Genomic DNA, 13401 nt, shown 5'->3' with positions numbered 1-13401 from the left:
TATATTCACTACCCCCATACGATTGTACAAGTTGCATCAGGAGAAGTCCATACTTCCTGAGAAAATAGCCTGAAAGTTGCAAAAAAAAATCCCTATGACACCGTGTGAGGTGGTTGGAGCGCAAGATAACTCTCGAACGGATCTGCCGATTCGGTCCAAAATTTGGCCTTAGTAATATTTTGTCCAAACATAATTTAAGTTTGAAGATAAGCCATATCGGTCCACTCCTTCAGGTACCTCGCCCACAAAAGTTCAAAAATGTTCGGAAAAATTGTTCGGACGGTAACTCTTAAAGGGAGTGGCCGAATTGGTCTATACCTTACACATGCTAATATATCTACCAGATATAGATCAGGTTAAAATATGGACTATATTTGCCCACTCATGCGGTACCTCCCACACAAAATTTCGGATAAGTTCACTTTAAGACCTGCTATCGAATCACTTTGATTTTTGTTGAAGCAACTTGCATTCGCTGCCTCAATTACGATGGTAAAAGTTTTTTTAGGCGCAAGTCCATACTTCTTGAGCAAACAGCCCGAAGAGTGTAAAAACCCCCTATGACACCATATGTTGGGGCTTGAGATCCACTTCCATTACTGTCAATGTCGATCTATTCCTTTTAGTATCTCATCCGCAAAACTTTTGATCTTTAATCCTAATCAATATGTTTCTCGGTTCAAACGCCCAAAATTTTTAAATCCCCCTTAATACATACGTATTTTGGGAAAAAATTGTTTCAATATACACAGAAAAACAACAAAAAAACATTGTTCCACAACATCCCATACGGGACAAGGGAGACTCCTCTCATATTAATGAGTGCACCCCGATTCATATTTAGCTTAATGATATGGGACCTACTGTTTATCGCCGAGTCCGAACGGCGCACACTGGTCGAAACCACTGATCTAGCGGCGCAAAAGTCAAAAAATCGAACTATAAAATTGAGAAATATTTTCCATTGTATCGATTACAGACACTTTGCAGACAAAGATTTTGTTTTTTCATTTTTGTTGTTGTAAATATTCACTCAGTTAGTCACTATCAAATACAAGAGTTTTTGTTGCATCAGATTTTGAAAAATAGTTGCAAAAAATTAACTTCATATTTGTTTAAATGTTAAATAAATTCGTAATGAAAATGGACAAGATATATTTTTAATTAATAGCAGAGGGTGTGATTTAAATTATAAAAATTAGTTTGGGGTCTGGAGGTACTTAGTTATATAGCAATAAATTTTCAAAAAATTCAATTTTTTAGTGTTTTTATGGGTTGTACGCGCTTGTTCCATAGAGTGCATCTTGTAAACTTGGCCGAACTTAGGTCCGATTATTTTTTGGGGAATGAAATTGGACTCTCTGGAATAACCACATTCGGGCTGCAAATATTTGCAAATCTTTTGATGACTGCACTTTTAAAATAAGGGATTTTGCATGAAATTCATACAAATTTAGCTGTGCATTTGTATGGGAGCTAAATCAAAATATGGACCTATCTTGAGAAATGTTTGCAAGGAGGTGTTCTACCCCCGGAGACACTATAATACCATATTATAGCTAAATATGTTATTAAATATGGGATAACAAGTAAAAATTCAGCGAATCGGGGGTACCATCAAAGGGGCTACATCGAAACAAAAAATCCGTATTGAAAATGTTTTTGAAGAAGATTTTATACGCAGTGAGAACAAGGAATGCAAAATTACAGCCAAGTTGAATTAAAAATGTGGTCATGATATTCAAAATACCTTAAATTGGGAGGTACGGTTACAAGGGGGTTATATCAAAACGTGGACCTATGTTCATAATTTTTGGTGGAAATATTTTATGACCACTAGGAACCCTAAGTACCAAATTACAGCTAATTTGCTACGAAATTGTGACTTAAATCCTCAAAATACCGAAAATCGGAAGGTACCGTTATATGGGGGCTATACCAAAACATTAGCCGATATTGTTCATAAGTGGCCCATTATTACCCACAGGTACAAGCTGAATTTGTGCAAAATTTCACTGACGTATCTCAATTCGTTTGCATGTTATGAATTTCGCGCCGCTAGATCAGTGCTTTCGACCACCGTGCGGCGTGTCCTAAGACACCACTTGTAGAGAAGTTTTACATGGCTCAAATACTCAGAAATGTCGCCAACATTACTGAGGGGTATTTTGCCACCGTTGAAAAACGTTTGATGTTGCCTGGCCGGGGAATCGAACCCCGACCTTCTGCGTGCAAGGCGGGTGTGCATACCATTGCACCACGGTGGCACCCTTCAATATACACAGGCTTAGGGTATATCTCTGTCGCCAAAGCCGACTGATACTTTTTTACTTGTTCAGCTTTCGGGTCATTTTCTCAAGAAGTATGGACTTGCCACTCAAAAAACTTGTACCATAGTAATAGGAGCTTTGAGCGCAAGGAGTTGACATATATAGTCCATATTCTAACCGAGTTATCGTGCGCACCAATCTAGCATAAAGGTTTGAACTTTTGTGGGGGAGGTATCCAAAGGAGTGGGCCGATATGGCCCATCATAGAACTTCTATTAATTTTGCGGAATATACTTATTACCACTGTCAAATTTTGGACCGACTAGGTTTACCCGTTCGAGAGTTAAAGTGCGCTCCAACAAAAATTCCAAAAGTAGTATAAGATATGCTCTTTTAGAGTAGAGTTGGGTAATATAGTTCCTTATTCATTGTACTAGTTCCAAAACGTATGAGTAACATCATGAAATATAACGTGTGATATTAAGTATACCCAGTTTGTTCAAAGAAAAAATGTGGGCCATTGGAACTGCGAAGTGAACTATATAGTTCTACATAGTTCGTTTGGCACAACTCTATTTTAGAGGCGAGATAGAAATGCTTAAAAATTTTGGTAGTTTCTTTGAAAAAATTCATGAAAATGTGATTTTTTGGTCTGCAAAACTAGGGATAACCCCTTAAGCCGGAAGATAGGGTTATATGGGGCTTACCAAAATATGGACGTATGTTCACAATTTTTGATGGAGACCACTGGGAACCTCAAATGTCAAATAACAGATATTTCGGCCAAAAATTTAGCTAAGATACCTAAAATCGGGAGGTATCGTTATATGGGAGCTATACCAAAACATGTACTGATAAGCCCATCTTCGAACTTGATCTGCCTATGGAAAAAATATACTCGGGTATACAAATATAGTATTCTAGCTTAATAATTGTGTGTATTCACTCTAGATTATAGGCTATATAGAATTTTATCCTGATAAAGAATATATGGGGATTTCTGAGTGAAATAGGACACAAAATTAGGTTTTTGATTTCTTTTAATTTTTGCTGTGATGCTGTTCATCAGCAAAACATTTTAGTATATATTCAGAGGGATATACAACAACTCAACTAAATTAGAGTAAACGAGCTTAAAAACTTAAAAACTGAAGCACCCGAACATCGAACTTAATAATATTACGACGCCCGCAGCATGGTACAAATACACAGGTAGCCGCATCGGCAATTGTTGGTAACATAAGGTGTCAAAATTTGACATCAATTCAATGCAGTTGACACATTATGTTACCATCAGCTGGCATGATAATGCTACCTGTATTATTGTACCATGGCCCGCAGTTTGGACCTCTACAGTGGGCCGAAAATAGGACAAAATATGTTGGAAATTTATGCCAAATTCGTTGATTTCCCATAGCTTTGTTTCTTTACTTTTTTAATGGTAAAAAAGAAAGCTGTCAAAATTGCTCTCTCATGACCAGTTCTGCCGGAAAAGTAAAGGAACGGCAAACTGATAGATCTGGTAACAATGTCAAAAAGAAACAAACAAATTAAATGTTTTTTTTTTATTTCACTGTTTTCAATTTTGTTTTGTCATCGTTCGCTTTTTTCTTTTGTTTTTGTTAATTTTTTTCTTCATTGTCGAAAAATCGTCAAACAAATGTCGAAAAATCAGTTCCACCATTTTTTACCCACAGAAATTAGTCTGATAGTCTGGGGTAGAAGAGAAAGGTCATCTTTGTTCTCTTTCTCTCTTAAAAATTGCTTCGAGTTTTGCCACTTTTTGGGGTTAACGTCAAAAATTGTAAGAAATGGTAACCTCAGGTAAGTAAAGGAACACAACTTATATAACCTCCTCATATATAACCTATCTAGCGGCTTGAGTTATAAACAAATGTTAGACATATTTTCCCACCGCATTACATTTAATTCGGCACAAAATCTATTAAAAGGAAAGAATCCCAAAATAAGAACCACTTCCTAAATGGACTATATCGGTCCATTCCTTAAAGTACATCCTCCGCAACACCTTTCAGCTTCAAACCAAATATATTTCTTGTCAGCAAATTTCAAAAAGGGCTATAAAACCCGTACTCCCTGGATCCTATATTGTCAATAGATGGACGTTTCAATCCACACAGACTGAGGGTATATCTTTGTCAGCAAAGCCGACTCATACTTTTTTACTTGTTTTTATACCCTACACCACTATGTGGTAAGGGGTATTATGTGTTAGTGCATTTGTATGTAACATACAAAAGGAAGCGAGATAGACCCATAGTTCCTTCTAGGGATATACATAGAATCACTTTCTGAGTCGATTTATGCATGTCCGTCCGTCCGTTCGCAACATACAGGTCGCATTTGTTGACCGATTTCGCTGAAAATTGGGGAATACCATTTTTTTAGCCGTCGGAAGATCAAGTTCGAAGATGGGATATATCGGTCCACGTTTTGGTATAGCCCCCATATAACCGTACCCCCCGATTTACGGTATTTTGACGTTTTCAGCTACATTTTCAGACCGATTTGGCTATAATTTGACATTTAGGGTTCTTAAGTGTCAATAAACATATATAACAAAACTTGTGGACATAGGTCCACGTTTTGGTATAGCCCCCATATAACGGTACCCCCCGATTTGCGGTATTTTGACCTTTTTAGCTATATTTTGTGACCGATTTAGCTATAACTTGACATTTAGGGTTCTTAAGTATCAATAAACTTATATAACGAAAGTTGTGGACATAGGTCCACGTTTTGGTATAGCCCCCATATAACGGTACACCCCAATTTACGGTATTTTGACGAGCTACATTTTCAGACCGATGTAGCTATAATTTAACATTTAGGGTTCTTAAGTGTCAATAACATTATATAACAAATGTTGTGGACATAGGTCCACGTTTTGGTATAGCCCCCATATAACGGTACCCTCCGATTTTCGGTATTTTGACGTTTTCAGCTACATTTTCAGACCGATGAAGCTTTAATTTAACATTTAGGGTTCATAAGTGTCAATTAACTTATATAACAAAAGTTGTGGACATAGGTCCACGTTTTGGTATAGCCCCCATATAACGGTACCCTCCGATTTGCGGTATTTTGACGTTTTTAGCTACATTTTCAGACCGATGTAGCTATAATTTGACATTTAGGGTTCTTAAATGTCAATAAACTTATATAACAAAAGTTGTGGACATAGGTCCACGTTTCGGTATAGCCCCCATATAACGGTACCCCCGATTTACGGTATTTTGACAGTTTTAGCCACATTTTCAGACCGATTTAACTATATTTTGACACTTATGGTTCTTAAGTGTCAATAAACGTATATAACCAAACTTGTGAACATAGGTCCACGTTTTGGTATAGCCCCCATATAACGGTACCCCCGATTTGCGGTGTTTTGACGTTTGTAGCTACATTTTCAGACCGATATAGCTATAATTTGACATTTATAGTTCTTAAATGTCAATAAACTTATATGACAAAACTTGTGGACATAGGTCCACGTTTTGGTATAGCCCCCATATAACGGTTCATTTAAGTTCATATTTTCGTATAGCCCAGATACCTCTGAACTAGCTGTTAATGACATTTGAAGTTCCCACGTTATGTACCGATTTTCGATATTTTGAAGATTCTAGCTAAATTTTTTAACCGAATTAGGAGTTATTTGACATTAAAGGCTCCCATCAAAAACTGTCAACATAGGCCCATGTTTTATTATAACCCCTATGTAACAGTACCTCCCAATTTCTAGCCCCCCAAAAATTGTCAACATACATAGTTAGATATAGGCACCATAAAAGAGGGCCTCCCAAATGAAGCATAAATGTACATAAAGATTATCTGACATTTTAACGTACCCACTTTAAGTTGGGGACAGGAATGAAAAGTAATTATTCCATTTTAGTTCAGAATATTTTATGGTGGAAGGTATGAAAAGTTCGGCCCGGCCGAACTTAATGCTTTTTTACTTGTTTTTTTTTTTAATTTTTTTACAGTATGTTGGCAAAGGCGACTGATTCCTTTTATTTGTTTTTGTAGTCATATATATATTGTAGTATATAGCTATCGGCAAAACTGATGTTTATGGGGCAAATTTTTGCGAACCATAATTATTATCAACACTTTGCCGATATTTGCGTCATTTCGAAAAAAAAAACAACATTTTCGATTAACAGGATTTTCAATCAACTTTTAGCATACATTTCCCCATGTGCGCCGTTCTGAGTTCGATTTTGTTACGCACGAAAATAATGATTTTAAAGTGCTTCTACTACATTCTACTGAACAAGTTCTGTTTTTAAACCACAAATTATTAAGAAATTAAAATCAAAATTCAAATGATTCAGATTCACTTTCTGCGTATTTTAAATTCCAGATTTCCTAACTAACTCTCTGCTCAGTGATCTGCCAATCAAACAAGTTCGATAGCGTTGTTAACACAACTTTTCCGTTGAACACATTCAAATTGGTTATAGATTTTATAAGTATGAAATCAAACACGCTTATGGCGTTCTGCGCGTCATGTCGCCAGTATTTTCTAAGTTTTGTATATTTCATTCGAACATATTAGAAAATGAGTTGGTCGTTATTAAACCTGCCTTTTATTTAAATTTGTTGTCAGAAAAATCCGTCATTTCAAATTGAAGCCAGCCAGCTGATATGTTTTAGAACTGAATAATTCTGAGAACTAGATATTTGAAAGTATTACCTCATACCATAAAAAAATAAACAAAAAGTAAAAAAAACTAAATAAATAATAAAAGTTCTAATGACGTGATCAGGCTTCATGTTAAACTAATTTACAAAAAAATACAAAAACAAAAAAAAAAATCAAAAAAACTTTGTTTTGAAAAATTTCTACCACAACAAAGTTTAGTGAATAGATAGGTATTATTTTTTTTTTTTTTTTGGTTGGGCGAGGGTATCGAAGGTAAATATTGGCCAGAAGGTAATGCAAAATATGTCAAGTGTCGACTTTTGTTCATCAATCTGTCAGTACATACATTTACATATTTACAGTTTAACTAAATCTAGATCTTATATCGAAGTTCATAGTTCATGACCTTCACTTAATGCCAGATTTATTTTTCCTAACAACTCTTACTTCATAGTTATAATATTTTATTTTTGCTCTTTTCCTCAGTAAAATTCCATGCTAAGTTAATTCTTGTTTCATTTAATTAACATATTTGCTGGCCTATAAACTGGTATTGTACGGAAATAGAATAATTGTTATTTGTGTTTTTGGTATTGTTGTGTTTTATGCTTTCATGAAATACCTGTAATCAGAATTTTATCAGAACTAATATTGTATGAAGTGGCTTAATTTAACGACTAGTTCTGGTCTGTTTTAAATTCAAACCAAAAAACCAATTAAAATTCATAGCTTTCAAATTTGTATTTAAGAATTGAGAAAATTAGTTTGTGGGCTGAAGCGACAATTAAATACCCTAGACTGCTACAAATGTAGTATTTACTCTAGAGATAAAAACAAATAAGAACGGAGTTAAGTTCGGCCGGGCCGACCTTTTTATACTACCCACCAAGAACTGAATTGAACAATTAGTTTTCTTTCATTTAGGAAAGTACTAAGCTCTTTCTCCACGTTAAGACATATTCCTTGGAGCAGTACAATATCTTAACTGAAGAAAATCACTTTATATTGATAATTTTCTACGTGGAGATTCCAAAATACCAAATTACATCCAGTTTACAGTAAAATGTAGAAAACTTTTTAGGGGTTCCAAAATAAGAACCAATGTTTACAATTTTCTGGATTTAGCTTTTGTATCCTCTTGCAACACACAATACCAAATTGTAGCAGTCTCGGTTCGAAAATTTGACAAAAAAACAAACCCTCGAAACTCATTGGGACATATCGGTTCATGGGGGATACACTAAAATGTGGAAAAATTTCCAATTAACAACCAATTCGGTAGAAAGATGTGACCAAAATCTTCAATAAATCTTAAATCGGGGGGTAACCGTTGTATCTATTATAATATTTTGCATCCCTAGCAAAGAAAATCGGGAATACCGTTCAATGGTGGCTGCATCAAAACGTCGACCTGCACCCAGAAATTTCTCGAAGAACGTTTTGCAACTCAAACGAAGACTAAACAGCAGATTTCAGTAATTTCTGTTTAATTTTGTGGCTAAATCTAGAACCAAAATTACTGAAGGATTATGGGATATTGGGGCTAAAATCTTGAAAATACCGAAAATTGGTAGGTATCCTTCTGTGGAGGCTATATAACGATGTGAAACTATGCCGAAACATTTCTGATGGAAAGTTTTACACCCCCAACGAAGACGAAATACCAAAATTTAGCCATTTCGGTGTGATATTGAGGCCACAACCTTTAAAATACCGAAAATCGGGAGGTATCGTTCTATGAGGGCTATATGAAGGCGTGAACCTATACCGATAAATTTCTGGTTGAACATTTACTACCCTCAACGAAGACGAAATACCAAATTTCAGGCATTTCTGTGGGGTATTGAGGCCCCAACCTTAAAAATACGGAAAATCGGGAGGTACCGTGCTATGAGGGCTATATGAAGGCGTGAACCTATACCGATAAATTCCGCGGTGGAAATTTACTACCCCTCAATGAAAGCCAAATACCAAATGTCAGCCATTTCGGTGGGATATTGCGGCCACAACCTTCAAAATACGGAAATTTGGGAGGTAACGTACTATGGGAGCTATATGAATACGTAGACCTATACCTACAAATTTCAGATGGAAAGTTTTTTGTATTCCTTATGAAGACGTAATACCAAATTTCAGTCATTCCGGTTGTATATTGAGTCCACAACCTTCAAAATACTGAAAATCGGGAGGTACCGTACTATTATATGAAAAAGTGGATCTACACCGACAAATTTCTGGGGGAAAGTTTTGTACATCCAACGAAGACTAAATACCAAATTTCAGCCATTTTCAGAGGAATGTTTAGGACACAATTTTCAAAATACCGAAAATCGGGAGGTTCCGTTCTATGGGGGCTATATGAAGGTGTGGACCTATACTGACAAATTTCATATGGAAAGATTTATACCCACAATGAAGACTAAATATCAAATTTCAGCCATTTCGGGGGAATATTGGGCCACAACCTTCTACCACCATTCTATGGGTGCTATATGAAGGCGTAGACCCATACCAACAAATTATGAGGGGAAATTTGGAAGCCCCCAACGAACACTAAATACCAAATTCCAACCATTTCGGTGGTTTATTGTGGCCATAACATTCAAAATACCGAAAATCGGGAGTTACCGTTCTATAGGAGCTATATTAAGGCGGATGGCCCTGTACCGACAATTTTCTGGGGGAAGGTTTTATACCCCGCAACGAAGAGTAAATACCAAATCTCAGCCATTTCTGTTAAATATTGAGGCCACAGCCATCAAAAAACCGAAAATGGAGGGTACAGTTCTATTGGTGCTATATGAAGGCGTAGACCCACACCGACAAATTAATAGGGTCAACTTGGCAACCCCCAATATAAACTAAATACCAAATTTTAGGCCTTTCGATTGAAAATTGTGGCCGTAACCTTCAAATTACCGAAAATAGGGAGGTAACGTTCTGTGGGGGCTATATGAAGGCGTGGACCTATAGCGACAACATTCTGGTTGAAAGTTTTCTACCCCAATGAAGACTAAGTACCCAATTTCTGCCATTTCGGTGTGCTAATGAAGCTAAAACCTTAAAAATACCGAAAATCGGGTGGTACCGTTCTATGGGGGCTATATAAAAACGTGGACCGATACAGCCCATTTGCAATACCAAACATCCTAAGAGTATTAGAAACTTCTATTCTAAATTACAAAGCTCTATCATTAAAATTGCGATCGGTATCTTGATTTCAACAGACGGACGGACGGGCATGATCAAGAATATACTTATATACTTTTTAGGGTCTCCGACGAATATTTCGATGTGTTACAAACGGAACGACAAATTTAATTATACCCTCCATATTATGGTGGAGGGTATAAAAGTGCTATTACCTGAAAAGTGGTTGCGGATTCTGAAACTACAATGTTAATAGATGAAAAAAATAAAAAAAAAAAAATTGACGGATGGATTTTTAAAAATAAATCGCGGTCAAAGTTCACATTTGTAGTTTTTTTTATTTCACGATATGCTTGAAAATCACAAACCCTTCCAAAATATAACTAAAAAAATCTTTTAGATAATTTTCACTGCTACGACATTTTCTTTAGTTCCCCACCAAAGGCGTTTGAATCCGCAACAACTTTGAATGTGTACGCACTTTTCATTTAAAGATAGATAAAGCGCACTGTACGCGCAGCGTACATGACATTGTATTATAAGGAGACGTTGCAGTATGTGCATTGTCCCAATTTGAACTGCTATATCTAAAAAACGGCAAAACCTACGAAAATGCCATATAGGACAATCTTGTAGAGAATTTCCATCGCCACAACATTTTGGTTAGTATCATTTCTATAGGACGTGCGGTTTCCAAGCAAAATTTTGAAAACCTAAAGGAACCCTAAAAATGTGAACTTAGATCGCGATTTATTTAAAAAGCGCTCCGGCGATATTTTTTGATTTTCTTCATTATGAACATTGTAGTTTCAAAATCCGCAAAAACTTTCAAGCTTCCATTTAAAGTTGGGAGACATAACCATCGTGTCAAATGACGTCACTTGGCAACCCGTCGTTTATCTTGGTTCAGAACATCTCCAAATAATTATGGGAAAACTAATTGGCCTAGTTTCAGAGAGTTAACTAATCACCACTTCAGAGATCTACCCGATCCATTAGATGTTCGGGTAGCAGAAAGGACGATCCGAGACATCATCATTGCTTCGGCCGCTCGCCGTATACCTGCTGGTTGAATAACAGTATTGAGGCCAATTTTCCCAGCAAATGAGAGTGATGATCTTCGTCGAGCTAACCTCTTTGAGCAAAGAATATGGGAGCTGTTATTGAAAGTTAACAGGTTGGTCGGTGACCATAAACGAAACCAGTGGTTAACTAAGAGTAGAAATATAAGTGTCGGAATAAATGATTTGTAGGCGGTTAAGTCACTCTCAAATAGTGGAAAGAAGGAAGATATGTCCTAAGAGGTGTGCAAGTTATTTTTATCGACGGGTAGTCGAATACCCCTGGAGCGACATGGCGAAAAGGAGAGTGCTACGTCGCATTAGATCCCTTCATGGCTAAAAAATGTCATCTGGAACGCTAAATAATTCAAAGAGTTGGGTCCGGATGGGATCTCTGTGGTAATGCTGAATCAGGCGGATGAGTCGGGAGTCGAGTATCTAACTAAAGTTCTCAAGCTACCTACATCGTTCCCGAAGTCTGGAAAATAATCAAGTTGGTCCCGCTAATAAAGTCAACTAAGGTGAATTGTATAGACCGTAGCAAAGACTCTTGAGATTTTAGTCCTTTCCAGAATCAGAAATAGCTATCCAGTTTCCGATCATCAGCATAGGCTCCGTAAGCAGCATAGCTCGACAACAGCGCTGCACACAATCTTTACAAATATTAGTCGAGGTCTCAACCAGAGCAAGCTGTGCGATGGAAAAATTATAGTGACAGTCGACTTATCAGAAGCCTTTGATACTGGCAAGCACTTCACGCTGTTTGAGATCATCGAGCAGACTATCCTCCGGCCAAGTTTGAGACGTTGAACAATGAAGTATATGTGTCGACACCAGTCGAGCGAAAAATTCAGGAACAAAATGTCCAAGACCCGTATAGTAAAACTGGGAGTTCCTAAAGGTGAGGTGATATCTCCGGAACTGTTTAACCAGAGGACGTTGAAATTGTAACGTATGCTGGTGCTTGTCCGAGCATGGCGTCGGGTACCTTCCTGATTTCATTTTTGAAGTGCTGAATTCTTATTTGATGATCTTCTACCATTTCCCACGCGAGGAACATACAAATATCCGCCACTCTGTTCACCACATGGACAGCAAAGGTGGGCAGTGAGTTAAATGTCATGGTCTATATTCCAGGGGTCAGCACTTGTTACAGCTATATGCGACAAGCTGAGATGTAGTAACAAGGTCCTCAAGCCCCTAGCCGGCAGCACATGTCACAACTACCTGCGACAAGCTGAGCTGTAGCAACAAAGAAACCTTATTGACCACATATAACGCGATAGGTCCGTCTGTGGAAACCTATGCGGTGCCATTGTGGTCCGTGCAGTCTAAGGACTCGTCTGGTCGTTTTTATATTTTTGGTAACACGTTCGGTATGCGACCCTAGTTAAGATGGTACAAACTTTTTCGAGAAACCCTCGAAAACCTCAGAATGTCAGAAGTAATGTGTTCGATTTTCTTCTTTAGGTCCGTGGCTGGGGGTATATGGGGTATATCTCAGTCGGAACAGCTGAGTGATGCTTTCCTATTTGTTTTTAACAGGACCACTTTACGGGGTTGCAACGCTTCTACATCAAAAATTGCCAACATAGGCCCACGTGTTTGTATGGCCCTATGAAATTGCAACACCGATTTTAGGGCCTTTATGGTTCTCAGTGGTTGAAAACTAGTGGACAAAGGACCACATTGTGGTATAGTACCCATATAAAGGTTCAGCACGATTTTAGGTATTTTCAATCTTTTATCAGATCGACATAGCGTTAAATAGGTTTTTTGGGTAGTCATTGGTACTTTCGTAATAGAAAGAAAATTAATTATTCCATATAAGTTCAGAATATTTCATTTCGAACACACCAAATCACAATGGTTTCTAATTTCTGAGATTCTAGTGTACTGTTGATTCATCTAGCATTTCTTTCAAAATCTACTGTCTGCCCAATTTAAATTGTTACCTCCAAAGGGGTTAGTTACCTTAACATCTTAAACACATTGTCAGAACGGATGTGGTTAGATCGACTTGGCTGATCGATCGACTGGTAACACTTCATAATATTAAAAATTAAAAATAATAGCACCACAATGACAATTGAATACGTTAAAGTGAATTAATTTGTCACGATTGTTAGCGGAACATTTTAATTCCATGTTTGAATATATAATTACTAGAATCAACAGTCTTGAGGCTTAGGCTATTTTCAATCAATTTTATTGTCATAGAAAGCTAGTTTACAATTGCAACGTCATG

The sequence above is a fragment of the Musca autumnalis genome, unplaced genomic scaffold (assembly GCF_047663935.1).
Source record: "Musca autumnalis isolate F117 unplaced genomic scaffold, ASM4766393v1 scaffold_5, whole genome shotgun sequence".
Lineage (NCBI taxonomy): Eukaryota > Metazoa > Arthropoda > Insecta > Diptera > Muscidae > Musca > Musca autumnalis.
Note: the sequence above shows the minus strand (reverse complement) of the source record.